This window comes from Haemaphysalis longicornis, unplaced genomic scaffold, assembly GCF_048455015.1.
Source record: "Haemaphysalis longicornis isolate Haplotype H1 unplaced genomic scaffold, Haemaphysalis longicornis Haplotype H1 scaffold_1, whole genome shotgun sequence".
Classification (NCBI taxonomy): domain Eukaryota; kingdom Metazoa; phylum Arthropoda; class Arachnida; order Ixodida; family Ixodidae; genus Haemaphysalis; species Haemaphysalis longicornis.
Genome location: NW_027526203.1, coordinates 139,638,778 through 139,649,389, shown reverse-complemented (window position 1 = coordinate 139,649,389; position 10,612 = coordinate 139,638,778). Strand labels below are relative to the sequence as shown.

Sequence of the window (10,612 nt, the reverse complement as noted above, 5' to 3'; positions counted from 1 at the left end):
CACACCTCATCGCCTGCATTGCGTCGGCGCGTTAAACCCTACAATCAATCAATCAATCTCATTGACCTTCTTCTGCTGCTGTGCTGCGCTGCGCAAGTCTATTCTTTGCGTCCGAATTTTGTTATTTCGTCCCTCCGTAGAGTTAAAGGACTTTTCCTTCTTATAAACCCTTCTCTGGGTGTCCATTTTATTACTCTGGGGGTCCTTCGGTTGTCAGTTTTTCTCACGGATTGGGATTGGATAAACTTTATTTTAGCCTGCAGCACGGTAAAAACTGCCAGGTGGAGGGCTGTCTTATATGCTGTCTTGATGATGGTGTTCATTTGATTGTCTTCGGTGCGGGTAAGTTTATGGTACGGTAGGCACTTCGACATCTGGCTCATGATCAGTGACTGGATGAGCCTTATCATTCCTTCTCTGATTTCTGTTCTTATCTTGGTTAGGCATTTTATAATGTGAGCGACTGGTGAAACATTTTCGTTTTTTTGGCGATTCTGACATCGACTCTGCCACATGACTCTAGAGCCACGCCAAAAATATTTATTTAGATAATACTGCAAGGTCAGAATTAGGCCCAAATAGGAGGCCCTACGTGACCGTTCTCTGGGAGCACCTGCGTACCCATTCTGACGGGGACTTTATACTTGGCCGCGTGGCGCTATCTGTCATTTGCCAAATATAGCTTGCGGTAGAAACAGAAGAGCGGGAATATCGAAAAGAGGTTCGAAAATTTTTGTAATTAGACGCTATATACTGGGTTTTATGTTAGTTCGTTCCTGCTCATAATGTGTGCCCCCCTTCATTTTTAGAGACTGGCGTTAATCCTTTTGGTCATGTTTAGTTTGGTGACCAAATGCTGGTGCCGGCATTAGCACTGGTGGGAAACACGTCGCAGAGGCTCAGTGGGTAAGGCATGCGCAGTTGAGACCAAGGACACGGGTTCGATTCCCGGACGCGGCGGCCGTTTTTCTGGTGGGAGCCGAGAACAAAAACGCCTGTGTGTCGAGATTCCAGGGCACATTAAAGATCCGCAGGTTGACGAAATTAATCCGGAGCCCTCCACTACTGCGGACCTCACTTACCAGGTGTACCTTCCGCACGTGAATTACTGAAAATTTAAATTTTTTTCTTCCTGTGGAGAGGCGCTTTGTTGTGATGGCGTAAGTTGCGGGCACGGCTGGTGACCGTGTCTGTTGAGCATTTTCCCGCCGACAGGGTGTTGAACGAACTTCACTGCGCAGGCGCGGCATCTTCAGAAATTCATGTCCTTTCTTTCGTCTCCGCCGGAACCATTGTCCTGCTTTCCACACTTCAGGTGTAGCTGCACCATATTGCAGATTTAGGCGAGCCCTGGCTTCTCGCTGTCATAGTCGTACTTTCCGGCTGACAGCGATGACGTATTTCCGCGGACGCTTGGAGAGCACGGCTGATATCGGACGTCTAGCGTGCACCCACGGGGAAATCGAAAAATGCACCTAATAACGCCGTCGCGTTAATAAATCCACATTAAACTTAGATAAAACCAAGCGTACACCACATAGCTTTTAAATGCAGAGCATTTCAGTAACTCACGATGTCACCGCGTTGACGTCCGTCGTAGTCCGCACAGTCGTTGTCCGCACCCCTCCCCCTACACTATATAAAAAAAATACTATCCGGCGCGTGGTTTCGATCCCTCGACCCTGCGGGCGGAACGCAATGTACATGGTGCTCTACCCACTGCGCCACAAAGCCGACACAGAATGGGAGGCTACGAACGCGCCTTATATCCTTGACTCATTCAAACTACGTCAAGAAGCTGCTGATACAACGCATTCACTACCACCAACTCCCCAAACAATAAATGTTAACGCAATACACCCACCCCCTATGCGACGCATTTACTCGAGTCCCCCTCGCGGGGAGATGGGCCCAATTACGATGGCAGTGCAACGCCGGCACGTGCGGGGAGAAAAGAACAAAGAGAACAGAACTCCCGCTGGCGCAGTTTCAGGCAGGGGGCGCGCGAGCACTGCGAAGGCGGGAAATTTGAATTGCATGGGGTGGTAGCAGTAAGCGGATAACGGCGGTACAGGCCACTATGGCGAATCACTGCTCTGCATTTCCGACAGCTTTCACATTGAGTGGAACGGCTTCTAGTTTTTTTCATTGTTTTGCTCAGTTTTGTTTTAAAGGAGCATCCAACAATGCCTGATCCCTGTGGTGAACCCATAAGTCGACACGACGCCGCCTTACGTTGTCGTGTCTCTTGCAACCGAAGAATATCTGTTGGTGTTATGGTAGGCGGAGGCAGTGAGCTCTTCCATCGCCCGTCCCCTTCCCCGCTAACCAAACATTTGGAAGCCCCTCCTTGCCCCCCCCCCCCCCCCCCTCCCGCTCCGTGCGTACGGCAGTGTCCATTGTGATTAGTGAGGACGTGTCTTTGAAGGAACAGCACAAGAAAAGCGAGGGGGGTATTGCCAAAACGGCGCCGTCCCGTGAATGATGTGGGAAGAGATCAGTAGCCTCAAAACGCGTGGACGCTGCACCACCCTTGCACGAAATGTTATTCGTGACCCGACGCCATCTATTCTCCATTTTCCCATTTTCGATGCTGCAAACAAGGAAGGTTTTTGTCACCAGGAAAATGCGGGCCATCCCGAATGAAAGGTTCTCAGACGAGATGTTCTGGGTATTTGCTTCGTATTACAACTTTTAGAGAAGTGAACTAAAATTCTATAGCTTTCAGTAGCTCAAAATTCTTACAAGTAGACCGCTTGCGAGCGGTACGGTAAGAAAGGGATAGGGATGAGCATAAAACTCGCCGTGCGTTGCGTACGTCGCAATCAGCTGCGGTGACGGAAGCAATGCCTAGGAGACGTTCTGCGCCAAGGTCTTTTCCTGCCGTAATGGATGCCAAGGGAACCGGTGTTCGGTGTTCTCTAATAATATGTACTAGTTTTAATCGGTATTTAAATATCTAAAAAGCTAGCGCATAAATCAGGATTCCAACCCACGGAGAACGAGTGGTACCTGGTGATTGTATGCACTAAAAAATTTCGCCCTCCCGAATTCTACAGCTGCGCCCTTTGGGGATTAGCAGTTTTTCGCTTCAGTGCCCCCCACTGAATACACCCTTTCTTAGACTGCCGTGGCTAAGGCGTTGCGCTGATGATCACGAGGACGCGGGTTTGATTCCGGGCTGCGGCGGCCGCTTTTCTGATGGAGGCGAAAAGCAAAAACACCCGTGTGTACGACAGTTCGACGCACGTTAAAGGAGCCACGAAGAGAAAACCACAGTTTCGTTCATTCAAAAGATTGTCTCGTTAGAATCATACTGTCACCACTTTTAACGTAAACTTCGCTCAAATAAGCTACATAATTAGGAAATAAGGTAATGGCCATGCGACCGACTAGCTCATTTCCTGCAACAGAACCTATGATGTCATACCAGACAGCTCTGCGATTGGCGGAGGGCGGCAAAAGCAAACGCAAATTACGCCGAGCTTATAAGCTTGCCGAACGAGCTATTAGATGCAACGCATCTCATGCTCGCCCCTCTGTCCTTCGTGCGTCTGTGCGGCGTTGACCGCACAGCTGCGCCTCTCCTCCTCTCCTCTCTCCGACAGCGAACACTCTCTCCCAAACAGCTGCGGGTTGGCGCAGCGCGCTCTCACTCCGTTGCTAGGCGCCGGTGGGCGGCGCTGCGCGCGCTGCGCATGTGCAGTACTCTTTCTCTCTCCGCGCTCTCCTCTCCTTCGGGCGCCGTGAATATAAAGCGGCATGCCGCGCTCCGACGGTCTCAGTTGACGGTCGTCCGCGTTACGCTTGCACTCTCTCGCAGTACTCGACGATTGCTTGATGCAATCCTCGAGCCCCTAACTGTGCACTTTACGGACCACAAGGCACTCATTCTCGTCTGCAATAAAGACCGTACGTGAGCATACGTGTCTGCATGTGCATTGCATGGTGAAAATGGAAAATTACGCCCACCTCCCCTTCGCATGAGAATCCCTGCTATAAGCGTAATCAATACGATGGAAAACGCCAGTGGAACCCCCCATGAGATGCGTTGCATCACACCAGGGTTCCCGCGAGGGGAGGTGGGCGTAATTTTTTTGCGCTTAAACTTAGGGCACATTCTTTTTAAACCCTAAGAATGGTGGGACAAATAGTGGAAGTTACGAAAGCACACGTAAACATAGAAGTACAGATGCGTATAGTGCTGTTGGTACTGCACGCACAATGCTTGGTTTAGCTGCACAGGACGGCGAAGCTTTGGGATTGTTTCCGACGACACTGGCCGATTGACGCAAGCGACGATATCTTACGGTCACGCACCATGTTTTACGAAACGATTGTCTCCACGAACAAAACAAGCCAGTTATAAATACGTTCAGGAACAAACCAAAGGCAGAGAATGGCTGGCCGCGGTGTGGTGGCGCCATCTAGGTTTACTAACAGTAAACAAGGCACTGTGATGTCATTGCAGACCACGAAAGAGCAGGATTTAGCGGTGAAATTAAAATTTTCACTTGAATTAATTAATTTCTCAGTGAATAAAGCATCGTTTGCATTCCGACAAGCGCTGGGGGCACTATAAAACGCGAAATCTTTCCAATAACACAAACTTATGTTTTGTCTTCATGGCTCCTTTAAAGATCCCCAGGTGGTCAAAATTAATCCGGAGCCCTCCACCACGGCGCGCCTCATCGCCTGCGTTGCGTCGGCGCGTTAAACCCTACCATCAATCAATAAATGCCTCAGCCAAATCAATTTCTTAGAATGGCACTGTTACAATTTTCTTGTTCACTGCACCTTTGTCGAGTGTTTTGCACGCACACTAGGACCGTATACTGGTGACGGACACGAAAATGTGCAATGGGAAGCTTGTGAACTGGTTCGAGCATGCCCGCGTTTTTTAGCGCTAAAGACGGCACTAAGACGCCTGGATAGATGCAACGCTTCGCTGTCACAGGGGTGCCGTTGCTTTCAGCGCCACGCATTGATCGATTCCCTAACTTCAGAGCTGTCCGGCACCACGCGTGCGCCAGACGGTCCCGTTTATCGATCGGCTCAACACAGAGTTCTTTTCCGGCGACGCGGACGAAGCAGGTCGCAGCATCGCGCAGAACAGTGGAGACACTGCGTGCGCAAGGCGAGCACACACTAGGAATGCTATAGCGCCCCCATCTATGGGAAATATCGCAAACCAAAATATCAAAGGCTTTGTAACCCGAGTAATAAGACTAAGCGAGGTCGTCTTTGGCAATATTTGCTCTGAGACTCTCGTTATATGATTTTATTTAAATCCCAAGTTGCGGATTCGCATCAGCCGCGGGGGGCAATATTGCAACTAAAGGATCAATTTTTGTCGTTAACGGCGAATAGGTACGGAGCGAATAGGTACTAATAGGTATTTCGTTGGCGGGTATCATTCTGCCCCTCCCTGGTTCCAGAACAAAGGCGAGGGCCCTGGTTCCCGTCAACAGGTAGGGTGCATGGGTTCACTTCGAAACTGAGCCGTGGGTCGGCGCGCCGATCGCATTTAGTCTGCGAGGCGCGCGGCCGGAAGAAGCACTGCTCCGATTCTTCCAACATGTCGTTCCGCGGTGGCGCTCCTAACTCATCCCTAGGCTAGGGAAAAAGGTGAGCGGACCTATTACCCGCCCTGTCTGTCTCACTGCGTTGTTGCCCCCCGCGAGCTTGCTGCTCGCATCCACACGGTTCCGAAACCTTTGCAGTGCTGCCTCTCGATCTCCTGCCGTGTTTGCAGGGAGGGCGCCTGTGCACGCGTGCTTGGACTTCCGGGAGAAGGCGGTCGTACGGCGCTACTCGCCGTGGCACAGTGTGTAACATGACAGCGGCGAAGTGCCGCGACGGCCTTTCATCTGCTGCGGGGCTGCTGCTCGTGTTAACGGTAAGGGCTGTGTGTTTGCACGCTACCGGAAGATTACTGGCGACTTATCCCTGCTGTCTTTTGATCGCAGTCTGCGATATGCCAGGGCACATCGCAGGCTGCTGTTCCTCTTGTTCTGGCATCCGATCCTCTATGACCGGTGAACTGTACCTGAGATTCAGCCTGTGTGGCTGATCCTTGGCTTGCACAGTATGAAGCTGCGTGGGGTTTTGTGTTTTTCAAAGTTGGTGGGGGTGTGCTTTCCGTTCTTCGCTTTTGTGAGTGGCTGGATGACATTTCGCGCACTGTGTTTGTTCGAAAGGCAAGGAGATAAACGTCTCTTTTTTTGAAGGGATACAGTATCTTCAATCAGATAATATACAGAACGAAAAAAACGAAACCGATGGCGTGAGCAATATCGCAGCCATCGAAAACTCTATGACAGCACCCTGACTGAAGTTCAAGCGTATTTAACGTATTTATACCGGAAAACTCAGGGCGCAAGAAAAAAGATGAAAACTCTCAGCGGCGATAAACTGTAGTTTGTGGGCGCTCAAACTATATTCAGAGTACGGAGACAAATTTGGTCACATTTATTCTTAAACACTATAAACACCTGCTCTATGGAGTACGTAAGTGAGAGGCCAAATGGAGACTCCGATGTAGCATTCATTAATGAAAAATCCGCTGCTCCTATTGGTGCGGCGGATTGGAAAAGTTGAGCGCGCCTGCTCGCAGAGTTTTGCCAGCTGCATGCCAGCGACGCAGCTGGTTTGGCGTCCTCAAAGGTTAAAACAGTTCTACGCCTATATTTTGACTCCCGTGTTACGTGCAGATAGGTTCGTGACCTGTGAACACCCTTCGGCGTTTCGTCACACAATGTTTCGTTTCACTTCAGCTTTTTACACTTGCGGAAGCAAACCAAAGACGTCTGGCAGTTTTACCGAACAGTCGGGATCAATTTGAAGTTGATCGCTGGGATGGCAAAGAAACAAGCAGCAGCGCCATGTTACGGGTTGTATCACAGTTGTATCCTGCAAGATACAAAGAGGGGAAAACGTTATCGCTACCTTTATCTCTCAAGTTCTAAAAATGGCCGCTGTGTAGCATGAAAGGCCCGCTGATCGATGCTCTGACGATTACCTTGGAATTGATCCTGACTACGTGCATGGGTTCTCCAATCCCTAGAAAAACGTCGCAACCAAACACGGCGTCATGGTTCTGTTTTCAGCGCCGGCGAGACTTTGTGCCGCCAGGTAAACTAACGAGCAGAGCTGCCCGTCTTCGACAAGAACCACTGCACCAGATAAGCTTAATATGGTTTATCGAATCCCTTTGACGCACGGGCGCGCTTCCATCGGCCAAACCGGCCGGTGCTAAGACGACAGGGCAGCTTAATATGTTTTATCGAATCCCTTTGACGCGCGGGCGCGCTTTCATCGGTCAAACAGCCCGGCGCTAAGACGACAGGACACGTAAGACCTCAGCCTCTGTTCAAGCAATCGCCTGTATCCACCTTCCTTCTCACTGTTAGTGTACGCGAAACGCGACCATTCATGACAGCGCGGTCATTGGGAAAAAGAAAAATGAACTCATACGAGACAATTCAAAAGCCATGGCGATCGACGAAACTGGGAACCTGCACCAGTCAACCGCTTCTGGCCTTATCGGGTTGTCAAAAACAATTTCTGCTCAGCACACTAACATGACCTCCCGGTACGTAGAGATACTTTTTTATGATTATATCTGCGTTCTCTTCACAAATATTTAGCGGTTAGTCGCGGCATGTCCACTTTTTCTTATAGGTGATGCCGTCCTGTCCCAGAGGACAGTTTTTTTTTTTTGCTTTTGGTTATTGCTGATCGTAGTTCAAGTTTAACTGGCTGATGTAGAGTTGTGTTAGGCCTACCCCACTCGGTGTTTCTCAGCAACTGGCCAGTGTACCTAACCTAAACCACGTCTTCTGTGCCGACGATGTAACCCTCTGGACGCGCACGGACTTGATTGGAGGGCTGAGAAAAGTGCGACCTCAGCCGCTCACCAGAAAAGTCAGAACTATGAATTGTGCGGCCTCAAAGTAACAAGAATAAGCTAGAGGACATCTGCATCGTCGTGGAGGGACACACAATCAGGCATTGCCAATCCCTTCGACTACTTGGGCTCCACATTCAAGCGGATGGTTAAAGTGAAGTCGCGATCCAACGTTTGACGAAAACCACTGAACAGGTCAATCACATAATATCCGGAGTGACAAATAAACACGAGGGATTGAAGTAAACAGACACCCTTCGCTTCGGTCAAACATTTGTGCTCTCCAGAACCACTTGCCTCATACCATATTAAAATTTAAGCAAGAAACGCACCACTAAAATCGCACTATCATACGGAAAGCAACAAAGCACGCCCTAAGCATTCGCATGAGTGCGTCCACCGCCAGGCTGCAGAGAATGGGCCTGCACAGTACGGTTGATAAACTAGTGGAAGTCCACCTCTCAAGCCAAAAGTCAAGACTAGCCATTACTCAGGCGGGAAGAAAAGTCCGCTAGAAGATCAAGTGGACTTCCGACACTGGACACGAAGCCTTAGAAATTCCTGACCAATGGAGAGCGCAAATCTCCCTTCGCCCTCTACCCAGGAATATGAACCCCGTCCACCACACAGGCCGGCGGGAAGGGGTAGCTACAGCCTTGAACGACGCGTATGACGCAGACCATAATATGGTCTACGCTGGCGCGGCATCTCCCCCTGTACGAAAGGCTAAGACAGCAGTAGTGACGACCAAAGAGGATCTCGTCGCAAGCGCTACAGTAACAACAAGATCAACTAAAGAAGCGGAAGAATTAGCCACCGCGACAGCGCTCACGCAAACCACAGTCCGTATAATCATCACGGATACTCAATAATACCGAAGTTACCAATCGGGATGGGTGACACCTCAAGCACACCGAACGCTATCAAGTCGATACCCCAACAGAAAGGTACAAATCGTGTGGACGTTTGTCCACGCCTCCACAGCAGGCAACGAATTTGCTCTCCAAAAGGCCCGCGTACTGACCAACCGGGCGCTGGAGAGTACGGTAAACCTTACCCCACTCACTTCATTAAAACACATTACTCGCACTATCAGCTTTGTAGGAGAACATTGCCACTCCCACATCCAAACCTCACAAAGCATCAGGAAACGACTACCTGAGTTCTCCAATCAAATACATACCCTCATCCCACCCGGCTTAGCCTAATGTCCCCAAGCCTACTATCAGCCGGATGCAATTGCTGCCAGTAGCCTGGGACACCCAGGCACATTATTGGAGAACGTAAAGTTACCCCAGGATTGCCATCGCTTCTAGTTCCTTCCCCCACCCCCAAGAGAAGTTGGAGACAGCTGTCTAGCTCCTCTTTCCCAGGCTAGCTCATCCTAGTCGAGAGGGAAGCCGCGGCAAAGACGGCACATTTGATTCCCATGAATATGGAACCACTTCCACATAACCTTCTGATCAATGCTTCTAATAAAAGTCTCTCTCTCTCTCTCTCTCTCTCTCTCTCTCTCTCTCTCTCTCTCTCTCTCTCTCTCTCTCTCTTTCTCTCTTGTCATCTGTATTCATTCCATGTTCGAGCTCCTTTACCTCCAGATATATATTATCCCTGCTGTCGTGCCTTTTACGCATTCGTAGTCCTCACAGCTTAAATTCACTCTCTGTCAGTTTTCCTTTTTTAATAAGCAGGCCACCGCCTCTCCCTTTCTTCGTTCCTGTGCTAAGTACCTATAGGTGGTATTCATTGAAAAGTTTAGCTGTCAATTTCTTCGCTTGGCATCTGTGTACACGGCCACAGAGATGGCCAATTCATAATAAAACTTACCACCTGACCAGACGGACTTCCGTCGAACCCTGGACTACAGACGTGGCCAATGCGCCACGGACATGGCGCAGCTTGTGCCCCTGAGTGCGCATGCTCAAGAAAGAAAAACACCGGCGTGCGTCGTCTGCTCCGTTTCAACCCGAATCTCAACGGTGGTGTCAACAGAGATGTTATTAATCGCACTCACATTGGACTCGAGGCATTACTTTGCGTTCGGTGAGGTGGAGTTTGGAACGTGCAACCAGTCATGTGCGTATCACGGACAAGTGCCGCCATCTCGCGGAGCCCGACGTAACCAGGGACGGCGCACTCACATGGTTGCCTGCATACGCGCCTCGCCAATGAATACAAGCTATAGCAGGTGGGGCTGCCTCAGTAGTGACTTTCGGCTACGGTGTACACGTGTATTGCTTCCTGGTGCAGTTGTTTTTGTGTTTCCAAACACTTTTCAGGCTTTCTCCCGGGCTGCATATTTATGTAGCTAAATACAGTTAATAAATTGCTGTTTTGCGCCCTTTCACTTGCGTAGTCTATATTTTTCTTGCCTACTTTTGTCCGTTAATAGATTGTTCCCTACACTGCTCCCCTCAAATCGACTTTCTGTGTGCTGTAAGCCATGTCTATAAGTTCGTCATTACATCTTTGGTGCGGTTGACTTACCCCCCCCCCCCCCCGCTTCCGTTGAGTGTGCATAAGTTTCTCGCTTTACTTGATTTACTTTTGTGACCTAGAGTTTGCGAGTCCCACGTTGTTGACAGGCTTAGTTGTATTCGTTGCGCCCCATCAGCGTGTTCACGTCTGTCGGTTCCAACCCAAGTTATTTACCACAACTCACTATTTCGATGTTAGCAGCGAGTGCTGCCCGCTCGGTGTGCA

At 49.9% G+C, this 10,612-nt stretch overlaps 1 protein-coding gene across 1 annotated transcript in view; it reads left to right on the top strand.

Moving 5' to 3' along the window:
• The first annotated feature begins 5,662 nt into the window (after nt 1-5,662).
• LOC144137020 (whirlin-like) overlaps nt 5,663-10,612 on the top strand; it is a 267,993-nt gene continuing 263,043 nt past the window's right edge. The window contains exon 1 of the mRNA XM_077669440.1: nt 5,663-5,899. The gene's annotated coding sequence lies outside the window, so the exon portion shown is untranslated. The remainder of the gene's footprint in view (nt 5,900-10,612) is intronic.